The sequence below is a fragment of the Leuciscus leuciscus genome (assembly GCF_965113295.1).
Source record: "Leuciscus leuciscus genome assembly, chromosome: 1".
NCBI classification, from domain to species: domain Eukaryota; kingdom Metazoa; phylum Chordata; class Actinopteri; order Cypriniformes; family Leuciscidae; genus Leuciscus; species Leuciscus leuciscus.
In genome coordinates, this window is record NC_138725.1 from 38669651 (window position 1) to 38685187 (window position 15537).

The following is a 15537-nucleotide window of genomic DNA, read 5'->3' on the forward strand; positions in this document are numbered from 1 at the left end:
TCGATATTTTACAAACATATAAAAATTTGGTAGGGCTGGATTAGTGTAATGTTGTCCTGGGTGCCAGCCCGAACCCCGCCCACAACATTTTTTGGTCGGGAAGTTCGGTCTGGACTCGATCCGTTGAGGAGTAATTTTGCTCGGCTCCCAGAAGGCCGAGCCAATCAAATTGCCAGGGCGGGCTTTAATCACACAATGTGTGTTAAAATGTAACTGGATAGCACTGGGTGGAGGGAAGTTTGTGTTTATGAAAATAATTATAGGTATATTTTATATGGTATCCCATAAAAAGCTCTAAAATAAATAAAACAATACATTAAAATAAATAACAAAATCTTAATTCATAAAAACTTAAAGATTAACGGGTGTTTTTTGGCAGCCAATCACATCATGCCTCTTTTTCAATGTCTTTTTCAAAAGCTGCTTTCACTTGTTATTAATAACTAGATTGACTTTATTTCTGTCAGACTCTACAGAAGCTCTTATTGAGAATTAACAGGTTTTGGTGTTGACGATTCATTGAATGTTTCATTTAAAGTCACCAGAATCGTGATTAGTGTCAGCTTTATTTGGGCTCTTGACCCTTGACTCTGTAACATTAGGTTTTTCTTTTAGCTGCATTTGTGAATTTATTATGCATATTTGAAACAGCAGAAAGAATCATAAGGAAAATATCGTCAGATGATAATATTATTATCATGTAGATTTGTTAAGCTGAGCAATAGATAAATATCTAAAAGATGAGTTATATAAAAGGTTTAGCCAAATTAACATACTGCAATTAGTAGACTGTAAGATCCTGTACGCACTGAGTATTAAAAAAAAAAAAAACTTTAAAGGAACACTCCACCGTTTTTTGAAATAGGGCTTATTCACATTCTTTCATACATTTAGATAGGTGGGCAAATGCATTTTTGTCTCAGTGCATGCATTGTTTTAGTTTGACAGGGTCGACGCTAGCTTAGCTTAGCACAATGAATGGAATCCTTTGTTGCCAGCTAGCATGTCCTGAGTAAAAGTGATAAAAAAAAACAAAAAAACCCACGTAATTACTTCTTGTGGCCTGCGTATTCACAACGAGTACAAATAGCAATGCAGATTAACACTAGGTGATTTCCTAGGCAGATATTGACTTGGGACTATATTATGGGGAAGCACAGGCAAAGCACAGCTACTTAGGCGAAGCACTGCTACTTGGGCGCAGAGATATCACGCAACACATGAAATCCCACGACTTCCGTCAACATACCGGTGTGAATAGTAGCTGCCTGGCTATTTTCCCTACAGTACATGAATGGCGATGAACATGGCTGATTTTGTGTGAGCCAGAACCATACCTATATGTACAAGAGTTTACAGAAAATGAGTGGAAATAGAACGACAGGAGGAGGTTGCGATCACTCAACAGCCTGTGTCACAGCTACCGAGGATTTCACGGCGCTGATCCATCCTGCAGTACTCGATTTTTTTTTTCCCGGTGTGATAAAGTGAACTGGAAAAAACGCCCCACGCCGAATGGACCAAATGGACAGCTGTCCACAGAGTAAGTGATTATTTTAAACATGACACATGTATAGTAAACTGCTTGTAGCCTTCTCCTCTCTAGTAGTTATACTAAAACTCCTGAGTCAAAAGAACCAGGCTAACTCGGTGAAATATAGCTAACTCAGCCCTCAGTCATTTCATTTTACAGGTAACGATAACAGCGATTTTAAACAGGTTGAATTCAACATGAGGTTATACTAGAGGAGGCTAACATTATTTTAACCGTAGTCTATATAAGTTACAGCTTCTCAGCATCTATTTTACAACCGAATAAATACACAGATTAACATAAGGAAGAGTAATAAAAGACAACTTACATGTGCACTTTGTTCTGCCTGTGCTTTGAAAATAACGTTAGATGGGATGGGACAGCCGTATGTTTCAGACGTAGTACCGTCTTTCTGGGCCCATATTCCATTTTTTCAATGTAACTTAGTCCTCCGGTGCAAAATGCTCTTCGCAAACACGATACTGTTTGATTTTGTAGAGAGGCGTTGAAGTACAGATCTCCAGAGCAGCTAGCCATTTATTTCTCAGTTCCACATTTGATGGAATTCTGTGAAACATTACATTCGTGTATGTCCTTTGCTTGTTCTCACAACTTTTGCTACGCAGGTAATTACCATCTTTGCTATAACCGTACCTTCTCAAAATAAACAATCCAAAAGCGAAGACACTCGGTGCAGGTCACACGTGTTGTTCTTCTTCTTCTGTGTTTTGACTCGTTGCAATGCACACCGGTATGTTGACGGAAGTCGTGGGATTTCATGTGTTGCGTGTTGCTAGTCAATATCTGCCTAGGAAATCACCTAGTGTTAATCTGCATCACTATTTGTACTCGTTGTGAATACGCAGGCCACAAGAAGTAATTACGTGTTTTTTTAGTTTTTTTTTTATCACTTTTACTCAGGACATGCTAGCTGGCAACAAAGGATTCCATTCATTGTGCTAAGCTAAGCTAGCGCCGACCCTGTCAAACTAAAACAATGCATGCACTGAGACAAAAATGCATTTGCCCACCTATCTAAATGTATGAAAGAATGTGAATAAGCCCTATTTCAAAAAACGGTGGAGTGTTCCTTTAAGGCCTACACATATAACACCATGTTCAGGTTTGACTGTATTGTAAAAAACAATGATACTTCAGATACTTTGACCAAAGATAATTTTGTATTGTTATAATGATGATTTTATAATGTCTAAACACAAATCTAAAAGAAAACTTGAAAAGATGAATACCTACAATATGTGGAAATGGCAAACGAGCCAGTGAGTGATGCTCTGCAGCTTTCCAGTGGCTGTCCTTGAAATGTCATGTTATTTTAAGTTTAAATGTGTTTGCTTTCCAGTAGATGGCAGAAATCTTCCACTAAAACATGTCATATTGTCCGTGCTATCTCCATGAGCGAAATTAAATTATACGGTATATGTATATATATATATATATATATATATATAAAATGCAAATACATTTTAAAAAACAACATACAAGAGTGACATTATGTGGGTTTTTTTTTTTTTTTAAATACACTTGTTTTAATTGTCAGTCTTATGAGTTAGTTTGTAGAAATAATACTTGCATTCAATTAGGAAGAGCACACAGCAGCTTCTGGTGTCACACACACACACACACACACACCTACTTTTCTCATTAAAAGGCGAGTCGGAAATTTTTTTTTTTACATGTTATCACGTTCATGTTTATCATTGTTTTTACGTCCAATCCTTGTTGCCCATACAATAATACAGTAAATCATTTAACTTTTATCCATATTATATCAAATATTTTCATTGCATTTTAAATAGGCTATACATAAAACACCACACCATGTAAGCATTATTGTAGCCTATGGCTTGCTCTCTCAAGTGTCGTACAGAAACGAAGCCTCACAGCAGCACTAATTGTGTTCCCAGCTATATTTCTGCATCAAATTTCAGCAAGTGGTGCAAAAGCTTATTAAAGTGGGATTTGAGTGTGCCGTACGGACTCTTATGGCGTGTTCACATCAAACGCGAAGTGTATATTCGTTCACGATCGTTCACAGCGAAAATTCCCAAACTTTCTGACAGTGTGATCTCTATATGGGTTATGTGATGTCATTTTATAAAAAAATATATATAAACATGTCTGTATTAAAGTCAAAATGATGGATAAACTATTTGGAATGGAATTTAATAACAATTAAGTAGCCCGTTGGGTGTCTTGTTCATATTTATTCTCATTCTCATATGAAAGCAACAGAAGGTTATTGGCAACACCGTGCACGAGCGTGAATCCCGTGAATCCCGCGATATCCGTCTTTGATCTCACAGGTGTCTGATCCACTGTGAGTGATAGTAACCGGACGTATCAATGAGCTCTTCGTTGATTGGCTTGCGCAACTAAGCATCATGCGAATTTTCCGCTCGAGTTGAAATTTTTCAACTTGCGCGGAAGACGTGATTAAGGCGATTATCGAGCGTTCGCGGCAAACGCGTCACCCAATTTGCATCATTCGAGCCGCCCGGCGCAAATTCGCGTCTTTGCATTGACTTTGTATGTAGGCTAATCTACTCGCGCTAATAATTAAATTTGCGTTTGGTGTGAACGCCATTATTCTGGCTGTAGGCCTACTGAAGACGACGCGGTTTGACCAATCAGATGAAAGGGGCGTTTCAGCGCCGCCCACATGTGCGAACGGAATCCGTGTATCATTCGTTCAGTCGTTTTTTGATTTAATATTGAAAGTAGAAAAATGAGACAACAGTTCCTTTTTCGATTTTTCATTTTTTCCCAAAAAACGAAAAACAAGAATTCAGCTTTAGTTTTCGTTTTTCGTTCTGAGGTAGCAAAATTAATAAACGGCTTGATATTCGATTTCTACACATGGGCGGGAATGAAACACCCCTTTCCTCTGATTTGTCAGCCGAAGATCAAACTGTCCCGTCATCAGTTCTTCCTGGTTCTTCCTCAGTTCTGCACTGCAGAATAAGAGTCCTCCGTTGTGCGGATTCTTAACGCGTTTATTGCAACCATCAACCAGACTAACGAATGGCTCGACACAACCCATACTGGGGAATAGACTAGACAGGGCTTTCTTCTGTGTAGACCAGAGTTCTCAAGTGCCAGGGGTTTGCTATTTTCCGAACTGTAAAGTAGGTATAAAAAAAAGTGATATATTTTTTTTATCATGAACCACGCTGTGTTTTAATCAATCCTAAGTGACTATATAATGCATTTTACTTAAAATAATCTAAATGTTGACTTTCAAAAGTAGGCGCGTCAGAAGGCTATTCACTCTATTTTGGTTCATTTTTGGTGTGCGCCAGAAAGATGTTCAAGGAGTCTGAGACGCAGCGCATCATGTTGTTTTCTTTATTTTTTAAAGGTCATTTGTAGTCATTTTGAATGTACACAAATAAAAATATAAATTGTACTGCTTCGAATGACAGAGTATTAAACGACAGAATATTAAGTTATTTCCCCTGCTGAGCAACAATGGCGCTGGCGCATCGCTCGCTCACACAACATCTAGGCTATTATCAGTTCACTTCTGGCATTGCTAACTTGACATCGCAGCCTATTCATTATTAAAATAAAACAGTCAACCAAATATATAAAAATTATTCTGCTTAATTTAATTGGTCTTTTGTACAATATAAAGGCTGTGCTGCACAGTCCTACTTGCTGTTATTCCAAACTCATTTCCCTTGCTGTGAACATGATGATTTAGCATATACTTGTATATTGGGACTCGACTGAAATGCGAAGCCTTCTTTACATTACTAGTTAGCATCCAAATGTTACATTGCAAATATGGAAACCTTGGACAGAATGAGAGATGCGCGAAACCAATGTCCGTACAGTTTCAGTTTCAATAAAGGACATAATAGGCTATTATTATAAGTTATTAGGTTAGGCTATATTTGTATTATACGGGCTACTTATTTTTCATTCTTGTTGTTTTCTGAATACCATTCATTTAAGGATTTGACATAGGCTACAGTAAGGGGAAATAAAATACGCATAGACATAGCCTATATGTTATTAATAGTGTTTATAATGTTAATGTTGTATTTTATTTACGGTCTTTTACACTATTTCTGATGTAACGACAATGACTATGACATGCGGTCACAATTGCATCTTTGTGGCTCCCCCGAGGGACATTTGAGTCACATAAGGAAACCCTGTTTTGGAGAATACCCTCTAAAACCCCCATTTCAGCATGGACTCCCTGTGACTTTACAGCCTCATGACATTCCAACGCAGACACACACACACACACACACACACACACACACACACACACACACACACACACACACACACACACACACACACACACACACACACACTCTGGACTTTGAAACAGAAACCCCCTTACAGAAAAGGACTTTTACCCATAAAGTCACTCTTAAATGTACTAAATATATAAATTTGTGTGTTAAGAGGTGTGTGTAAACCATAGGAAAGCATACATGTCCTATTTGTAACTAGTGTTGTCACGATACCAAAATTATTGTTTCGATACCGATACCAAGTCAAGTATTGCGATTTCGATACTTTTTCGATACTTTTCCTGAAAAGGGAGAAACACTCTCAAATATCACTGCTGTGCTTTATTTTAAAACCGGGACAATATTCTAATCATATAACACACTAATAAATGAACATATGAACAGCAGATATATAAAACATTTGAACAAAATATGAAATATAAAAATATAAAAAATAAATTAGAGCAATGACATTCAAGGTAAAAAAAAAAAATATAAATTTAGCAGCATTATCTCATTTATCATAAGAAACATATGAGCTTTATCTTGATTCTGAACTTTGAATAAAAATATGAACAGCGATTATATTAAACAATGTTTAATATTGGTAACATATGATAAGCCACATTGGTGATATATTTGACATCTGGGGCAGGGGCGGCCTTAAGCATCTGGGGGCCCGTTTCAATAACTAATATGGGGCCCTACCCACATAAAATATAAACATAATAGAGCAGAAAAAGCAAGGATTCCTGTTGGTTTGCATCATATTATTTTATTACGTGCACTTTCAGCTTCATTAACAGGCAGCTCAACATAGAAATAATCCAACCTTATTTGATTAAAACTATATACAATACAGCGTTTTACGTTGGAATAATGCTCGCCCTTTCACGCAGGGCAACTTCACTGCTTAATTGATTTGCACAGTATATTTTCAGCTGTCTGGACTGACTTAAAAAAAAAAAAAAAACAGCTAAAACATCCCCTCAACTTGAATTATTACGGAGCCCGGGAAGTCAACTGTGTGAGTAAAAAAAAAAAAAAAATCCGTGGCGACGGTTTTGCAATCCGTGCGCCCAGTTTATAAACCGTACTCACGAATTCTCAAACTGTTCCCTCGGTTTAACAAATCGTGCCCACGGATTAATAAACCGTACCCACGAGTTTCTATTCCGCGCTCTCAGACTTGTAAACCGTGCCTTCAGTTTGTGCAATCTGTACCCACAAATTCATAAACCGTGCTCACGCTTTCGCAATCCGTTCCCACGGGTAGCACATCAATCCCAACTTGTGGGCTCTGGAGCAGTTTGCTGACACGATTAACCTCATGTAGAATGTTGTACCAGATGATGACAGTAAGCAGGAATTTCCAGCTCGTTATCTCCTGTTCAAGACCTCTGGCAGCAGACGCAGTCTCACTGTCACCTGATAATAACAATAATGTTGTTTTCTTAAATTTCAACAATTTATAATGACGCTTCACAATGCCATGCGCCGCTGGCATTGTACTGAAACAGTTTTTTAATAGGTTAAAAACACCCTAATAAGTAGCCTAATACACTAAAATCATAGACTGTTTATCACAAAAAATAAAAAAATAAGGCAAAGTATAAACACATAAACTACCGGTATTTATTTACTTCAGATCACCATTCGCGAGGGCGGTAAACGTCGCCATGGTAACCACGGCGCGACTCAAGTTCGACCAATCAGAGACGTCAGTGTTTTGCTTAGAATTATGGGTAGTGTAGTATTTCTCCAGAAGATCGCAAATAACAAGGTTGATTTTTATACTTTGTGGCTTTTATAGGAGCAGAAACTTTCGTATCACAGCCTCGTAGCTCATGGTCAATCTAACTTGGATGGTTTAGGGGTCTCCAACCTTTTTTAGCTACTTTTTAAAAATGAAAGTGGCCGAGAGCTATATGCAATAATTAAATCTCTTAAATAATGTCTCATAACTCCTAGGCCTATATATGTCACCCTTAATTGACATATAAAAAAAATATTATACTGTAAAAACACATAATTATTGTTGATTTTATAGTGCATCATAACTAGAGATGAAATGGTATGAACATGTAATTTCATGATTATAGTGACCAAAATGAGCATGGTTATCACATAATCCTGTTCGAAAAGTACTAATACTACACAATAAAATCAATTCACCAAGTTTTATGTCGAAAACCAGCAAATAACAAATAAACTTACCATCAATATGCACTTTTTGTTTGCATAAACATTAAAATAGTAACATTAAAAATGATGGCCAAATTTGAAAGGAGTGTCTTGCAACATGTTATCTACTAACATGAACAAGTTCAAATAAAGTTTTGACAAAAAAGTTTTTATAAAAAGATAAACCTCGCATATTTCAGCCTTTAAATCATTTTTATAAAAAGAATGATTCAAAAAAGACAAAATACTGACATTTACAATGCACATTAGCTTATCTTTTATTATTAATAGTAAAATTCGGTCCGATTTTCCCGTGGCGTCTGTCGTTGCTATGTACCATGCATGCGCTCTCCACAACGACAGAGAAGTTTTAATAGCTAATGGATTTCCACTACCGATAAACGCTTGCTGTAGCTCTGCTAGAAGATTTATTTACGGAGAAGAAAAAAACACCCGTAGTTTGGGTGCACCCCCATCCTTCATATTGACTCGCGCGGCGCCTGGAAAAAATTAGTGCGTCGCTTCAATTATTTGAAATAACGAACTTGAGCGTGCAAAAGACGCGATATGTGAACGGCCCTTGGCGAGCTACCTCCAATCAGGCCACGAGCTACTCTCGCGAGCGACGTGTTGGAGACCACTTTAGACATTATGTCTGAAAATAAATATCCTATTGAGAAAATGAATGGTATTTTCCTGCTCTGTTGGGGGCCCCCTTGGAGGGCGGGGCCCGTTTCAATTGAAACGGGTGAAACATAGGTAAGGCCGCCTCTGATCTGGGGAGAGAGTTGTGGAAGGCCTATACTTCATATTAAACATAAATATATAGCAGCAAAGACAACGTCGGCAGTGTTGACGGCAAAATAGGCTACAGAATAATTCGTTCTGTATTGAGAGGTGCAATATTTGAAAATCGATAATATTTTTTTAAATTACATTTATAGGCCTATTGTATTTATGTCAAAACTTTCAAACATCAACATGTCATTTATTAATATGTATTCGTGTCAAAATGACATAGAAACATCTTTTCCTATTCTATTTTGCCTGGAAACGCTTCCAACACGCTTGCGTGTCGCGTGAAAAATAGGCGTCGGTTCTATTTCTAGCATACACGCGTTTCCCTCGAGCCGCGCCCAGACGCGTGTGTCACGCAGGCAGTTAACATGGGAGCCGAAATAAAAACGGACACGACACGCAGCCGGTCATTCTTAGAAGTATCCATACTAATAAATTAAGGAATCGTGACGTTTTTAATTTCCGATTTACTTTTTAAGTATCGGTGCACCTTGCAACAGAGCAAGGTAGGCAACGTACTTCCATATGTCACTCCTCGCGTCATCTTTCTACGAGTCGTGGACCACTTGTGCTCGCACATGCAGCCATGTCGCTGTAGTGTTTTGTCACATGACACTGACAGCGGCAGGTTCTTTGCTGCGTGCGTCAGGAAAAAAACACAGACGTCCATAGGGAGGCGTTTAAAAAAAAAAAATTAAGTATCGATACTGATAAATTTAGGTATCGTGACGTTTTTAATTTCCGAGTATCGCGATACTTTTGAAGTATCGGTACACCGTGCAACACTATTTGTAACATTAATAGAACTGCAAATGCCTATACAAATGCATAATAATGTATCTTTGCATTGCTACAAAGCCTATATTCTATTTTTGATATCTCTGTAATCCTCTCCCGCTAACGGAGTTGAATTCCGATAGCAGAATTCAGTGATGCGCATTGTTTTATAAGTTCATATGTCTGGAGAAAATCCTCTCAAGTTAAAGTCAATCATGACTCATTCGAGTGGGCGTGTCTAACCGGACAAAGGAATCTTCCCGCTCGAAAAATCTCGACAGCTGATTTGTCCTACACGAAGGAGGGGACGGCACATGGGACACTGATAAAAGTCCAAACCTTCAGTTCCTCTCTCTCTCTCATCCTCTCAACTCATCCTCTCTTCGGACCTTCTTCTCCCCGGCGGAGCGCTTCTCCAAAGGAACATCTGGAGGAGGCTCTGGTCTTCTCTATCGAGCGAGCATATGTTCGAGTCGTAGCTGCGTCCCTTGCAACAAAGACCTTAAACCTCTCCCATCCCGGGAGATGAACCTTATTTTCCGGTAACATTACATTCAGTGAGCCTTTCAAGCTTCCCGCGACACCGGAAGACGCAGCAGAAACAGGACACCATCCTCGCTTCCTGCATCAGCTTCAGCCTGACCAGAAAGAGCACTCGCAAGTATATTGATTCCTATAAAAGCTGTTCCAGGTGTCTCGTGAACTTAGGTTTCTGTATGTAATAATTACTAGCTTTTCCCTTCTCTCTATATCTTTCTTTCTTTCATTTCATTTCATTCCGATCACGCTAGGTTTTATGTTTTGTTTCGGTTAAATGTTTGTTTGTTTGCATTTTTACGTACGCTTATATTTGTAGTTTATATAATCTCTAGTGTGTGCCATTTTATTAATAAACCCATTTATACTTTTAATTGTCTCTGTGTTTGAAGACCCGCCTTATAAAGTCAATGAAACTTCAAGATCTAAGCTACAAGCTCGATATAAACTACATTTAGTGGTTCTTAATTCATAAACTCAGAAAAGTTGATATTCGTGGCCAGAAGATAAAACTTTCTCGGAGTTTGTAAAGGGATACCCCCTTCTTAACTGTAATGATCTTACATTTATTCGCTGGACGAGTTAAATGTTGGTCAAGACAGTTACAGAACAAGGCAATCTCGATAATTGATAAAATAAATGTACATGCGACTTATGAATTATGACCATGAGTCATAATTATTAATATTTCCAAAATTCCCTATATTCTTGAGCTAATTCACATTTACCCCGAGTCGTTATTGTTACACTGAATAGGCTAATAATAAAATGCGTTTGTTTCCCTCTCAACATGAACGTGCGCTGCGCGCAAGCGCACATCTTTGAGATATAAATTAATAAATTAATAAAACACAAGGCCTACATAATAAAACTCAGAAGAGTATGTATTTTAATATATCTGTTGTTCTCTGTCCTCCGGTTGTTAGATAGTCAGTCTGAATGACAGTTCATGCGTTTACGTTAAAATAGGCCTATTATATAGTCAATGCATTATTCTTTTCTTTGTGTATTAGTGTTAAAAATATTTAATTTACAACTAATTATATTGATTTATATCTTCATTTATTATTATTAAAAAATAAAATAATTACTGGGTGAGGCGACCATGGTAGGCTTAACAGCCGTCATTTACCCTGCATACCCAGCTGATGCAAAGCGTAGGTGAATTTATATCTACACAGAAGAAAGCCCTGTGTCTGGTTGTTTGATGAAAAAAATATGAAATGTAGCCTAGTTCCAATAAACGCGTTAAGAATCTGCACAACGGAGGACTCTTATTCTGCAGTGCAGAACTGAGGAAAATCTTCGGCTGACAAATCAGAGGAAAGGGGTGTTTCATTCCCGCCCATGTGTATAAATCGAATATTCAAGCTGTTTATTATTTTTTCTACCTCAGAACGAAAAATGAAAAATCAAGCTGAATTCTTGTTTTTCGTTTTTTTGGAAAAAATGAAAAATCGAAAAAGGAACTGTTTTCTAATTTTTATACTTTCAATATTAAATAAACGACTGAACGAATGATACACGGATTGAGCAGAGTAACTTACGCAGACAACAGGGAATACTGTTTCACATCAACCAGTTTTGTTCAGACTGGCGCACTTTTATTTAAACAGAAACATGTGCATTCATTCAGTCACTGATTAGGTCACATGACATACACTCTGCAATATGATTGCCTGGTTCAAAGAAAAAATAAATAAAGGTAAACAAATCAAATATAAATGAGAGCATAATATTTATAAATCTCAACACCCCCACTTGCTCTCACATTTCTATTTCATCATTTCCAGTTCATCATCTGAATACAAGGTCAAAATTCATACACCAAACATAAATGAGTTAAATTTCATTAACTTGAGCTTTGTTGCTGGTTTTGTTAGCACATCTGCAACCACATCACCAGTTGGACAGTATTCCAGACTAATTCTGCCCTCCTTTATCACAGATCTCACAAAATGATATTTAATGTCCACATGTTTACACCTCTGTCTATACACAGGATTTTTTGCTAAAGCAATGGCACCCTGATTGTCCTCATACACTCTCGATTCATATTTCTTCTGACCATCAATGTTTTCTAACAATTGCTGTAGAAATAAACACTCCTGTACAGTCGCAGCTAAAGCCATATACTCTGCTTCACAAGTCGACAGTGCAACAGTAGACTGTCTTTTGGTCTTCCATGAGACCAGTGGACCATTTTTGTTAAAGGCTAACACAGTAACCTGTAGTACTCCGTCTATCAGTTACATCAGCTGCCCAATTCGCGTCGCTGTAAGCATGAATCAAGTTATCATCTTCACCTTTTTTGTAACACAGTTCTTTGCCTTGTGTCCCTTTTAAATATCTTAAAACATGCTTGACAGTGTTCCACTGCTCTGTGGTTGGTCTAGTAAAATACTGTGACAGTTTGCTCACTACAAAACTTAGGTCTGGTCTTGTGCATGTTGCCAGGTAGATTAAGCTACCTACTACCTCCCTGTATTTTCTAACATCATTCATTTCCTCAGCATCATCAGTGTAGTTTAGTTTCTGTTCGCATGGAGTTACTCTGGACTTACAATTTTGCATGTCAAATCTCTCAAGTATTTTCTTAATATACTTATGTTGTGACATTTTAACACAATCAAAATCTTGCTCATAATCAATACCAAGGAAATGTGTTAATTTTCCCAAGTCCTTCATTTTAAATTTAGCACTGAGTGTCTCTTTTACATGGTTAAGCACATACATATTGTTGGCTGCAATAATTAAATCATCAACCCATATGATTATAAAAACTTTCTCAGTTTCTGTAACCTTCGTGTAAACACAATGATCAGCTGGGTTTTGAACAAACTTCATTTCACAAAGATACTCATGCAACATTTGGTTCCAGTTCCTGCCCGACTGTTTAAGTCCATACAGTGATTTTTTCAATTTATACACCAGTTTTGTATTACCTTGAGATTTTATCTCGTAACCCTCTGGCTGTTTCATATAAATGTCACACTCTATTGGCGCATGTAAATATGCAGTCGTCACATCCATTTGATGAACAATCAAATTTTCCTGTACTGCCTTCTGTATCAACACTCTGATGCTTGTCATACTGGCAGTTGGAGAAAAAGTCTCATCATAGTTCACACCTCTCTCTTGACTGTAACCTTTGGCAACATATCGTGCTTTGTATTTGTCAGTTCCATCACTATTTTTCTTAATAGCGTAGACCCATTTACCCCCCACTAATTCTTTACCTTCAGGTAGACTGGTCAGGGTAAAAGTTACACTTTCCTTTAATGACTTCATCTCTTCATTCATAGCCTTAACCCATTCATCTGCATTCACTGATGTCACTGCTTCTTTGTATGTTTGGGGTACATTACATACAAGTCTGTAACAATAATCAATGTCAGCTTCGTCACCATCAAAACCACAAACATAATCACTTAAATAACCTGGCCTTTTCCTTTCTCTGGCAGGATTTCTCAATTTTTCAGGTTTATGATCTATTGGTGTTTGGTTTTCGCACATTTCTGGCTCTTTTACTGTGACCGGTTCCTGAGAATTCTGCAGATTAATTTCAGGACCTTCTCTTTTCGATTCTCTAAGATTATTCCCAACCCCAAAATCGTCACAATCATCATCAATCGGTATCTCGTCCGCCTCAGTACTCTTTCTGGGTAAAAACTTAACTAGTCTGCGCTTCTGTATCTTCCTGCTATCAGGATAGTAGATCATGTATGCTGGACTATTCTTGTCATATCCCACAAAAATGCCCTTCTCACATCTCGAGTTCAGCTTACTTTTATCATGTTGATAAGCGTAACACGAAATACCAAACTTCTGCATTCTAGAAATGTTCGGTTGCCTGCCTGTTAACATGAAGTAAGCTGTCTGTTTAGTTCGGTTATTAAAACATATATTTCTCACTACAGCAGCAGTCTGGACTGCATAGGTCCACAATGTTTTTGGTAACCCACTTTCTATTAACATGCACCTAGCCATGTCAAATAAGGTTCTCCAATTCCGTTCGGCAGTGCCATTTTGGTGTGGAGAGTATGGTGCAGAGGTCTCATGTTTAATACCATTTCTACTCAATAATGCCTGGTACTCCCTTCCTGTGAACTCTGTCCCATTATCAGACCTAATGCATTTAACTCTCCCATATGGAGCCATATCAGCAAGGAATTTCTCTGTGGCGGTTGTTGTGTCACTCTTGTTTCTCAAAAAGTATACAAAAATAGCACTAGAATAATCATCTGTGAAAGATAATGCATATTTATGTCCGTCTTTGGACATTGGGTCTATAGGTCCTGCTAGATCAGTGTGTACCATTTCTAGAGCTGCTTTGGCTCTCGCATCAGGCTCTCTGTTTCTAGTCTCAATAAACTTGCCTTGTATGCAAATCTCACACGGTGGGGTAGGTTTGTCTGCTCGATTCTCAATTTGCATACCGTCTACAACATTCTCGAGCTTAATTACATCCCCATAGTTGCAATGACCTAATATTTCATGCCATGTCTGCAAGTCATAACATTTTCTACATTGGTCATCACACTCGTTGTCTATTGTGTGCAAATAGTACAGTTTATTGTGCACGTGTATGGGGAATTCAGTACCGTCTTTATGTAGCAGAACGTTCTTCCCTTCTCTGAAGATCACGGTTGCTCCGTTCGAGGTGGCTGCCTTCACAGAGAAGATGTCCTGTGGATATGTTGGGATGTACAGCGCGTTCCTTAGTGTTGTCTTGAAACGTCGTCCAGTGCTGTCCACCAAACATACTGCTGCGTCTCCTCTGTTCTTAGCGACTCCGTTGCACCTCGTGCCGTCAGCCAATTCCACACAGTGTGTGTCAGCCTGGAAACTGTTGTCAAACCACTGGAACTTTGCGATGTCTGTGATGATGTGTGAAGTTGCACCTGCATCCACCATTAGGCCCCTTCTCTCATCCTCATGCCTCCACATCTCAGCGTCGCTTGCCCGAAAAACATATTCTTTGTCACCCGGCTCCTCGGACACTTTTCTTGCGTTATCCCGCTGCTTTCTCCGTCTGCAGGTTGCATCGCGGTGAGTGGTATTTTTACATTGACTGCACCACTGTTTACGCTGGCATGTCCTTGCTTTATGGCCTTTTGTGCCACACCGGTAACAGACAATGTCAGCACTTGCAGCCGCACAGTCAGCAAAAGTAGATTTCGTTCCAAGCTGTGCTCTTGCTTTCATTACGTTGTCCCCGGAAGCAGTTGTACGCATATTTTCGATATCCTCATAACTTCGAAGTCTTGTCTTAAATTCGGCAAAAGTCATTTTAACATCACTCTGAGTAACATGGATAGTAAATGGCTTAAATGTCTCTGGAAGTCCTTTCAAAACCATTGCTGTCAAAAGTTCGTCACTCAGATTCTCACCTGCGTTTCTCAAAGCAGTGATTGTAGTCTCAGCTCTGATGAC

General features: G+C 38.4%; 1 protein-coding gene and 1 pseudogene across 2 annotated transcripts in view; one reads left to right on the forward strand and one right to left on the reverse strand.

Annotated features, from left to right (window-relative positions):
• LOC309474716 (gap junction alpha-1 protein-like) overlaps positions 1-15537 on the forward strand; it is a 103323-nt pseudogene that overhangs the window by 78313 nt on the left and 9473 nt on the right. The window lies entirely within an intron of this gene.
• LOC309506876 (uncharacterized protein) overlaps positions 1-15537 on the reverse strand; it is a 78001-nt gene that overhangs the window by 25146 nt on the left and 37318 nt on the right. The gene's annotated exons all lie outside the window — the stretch shown is intronic.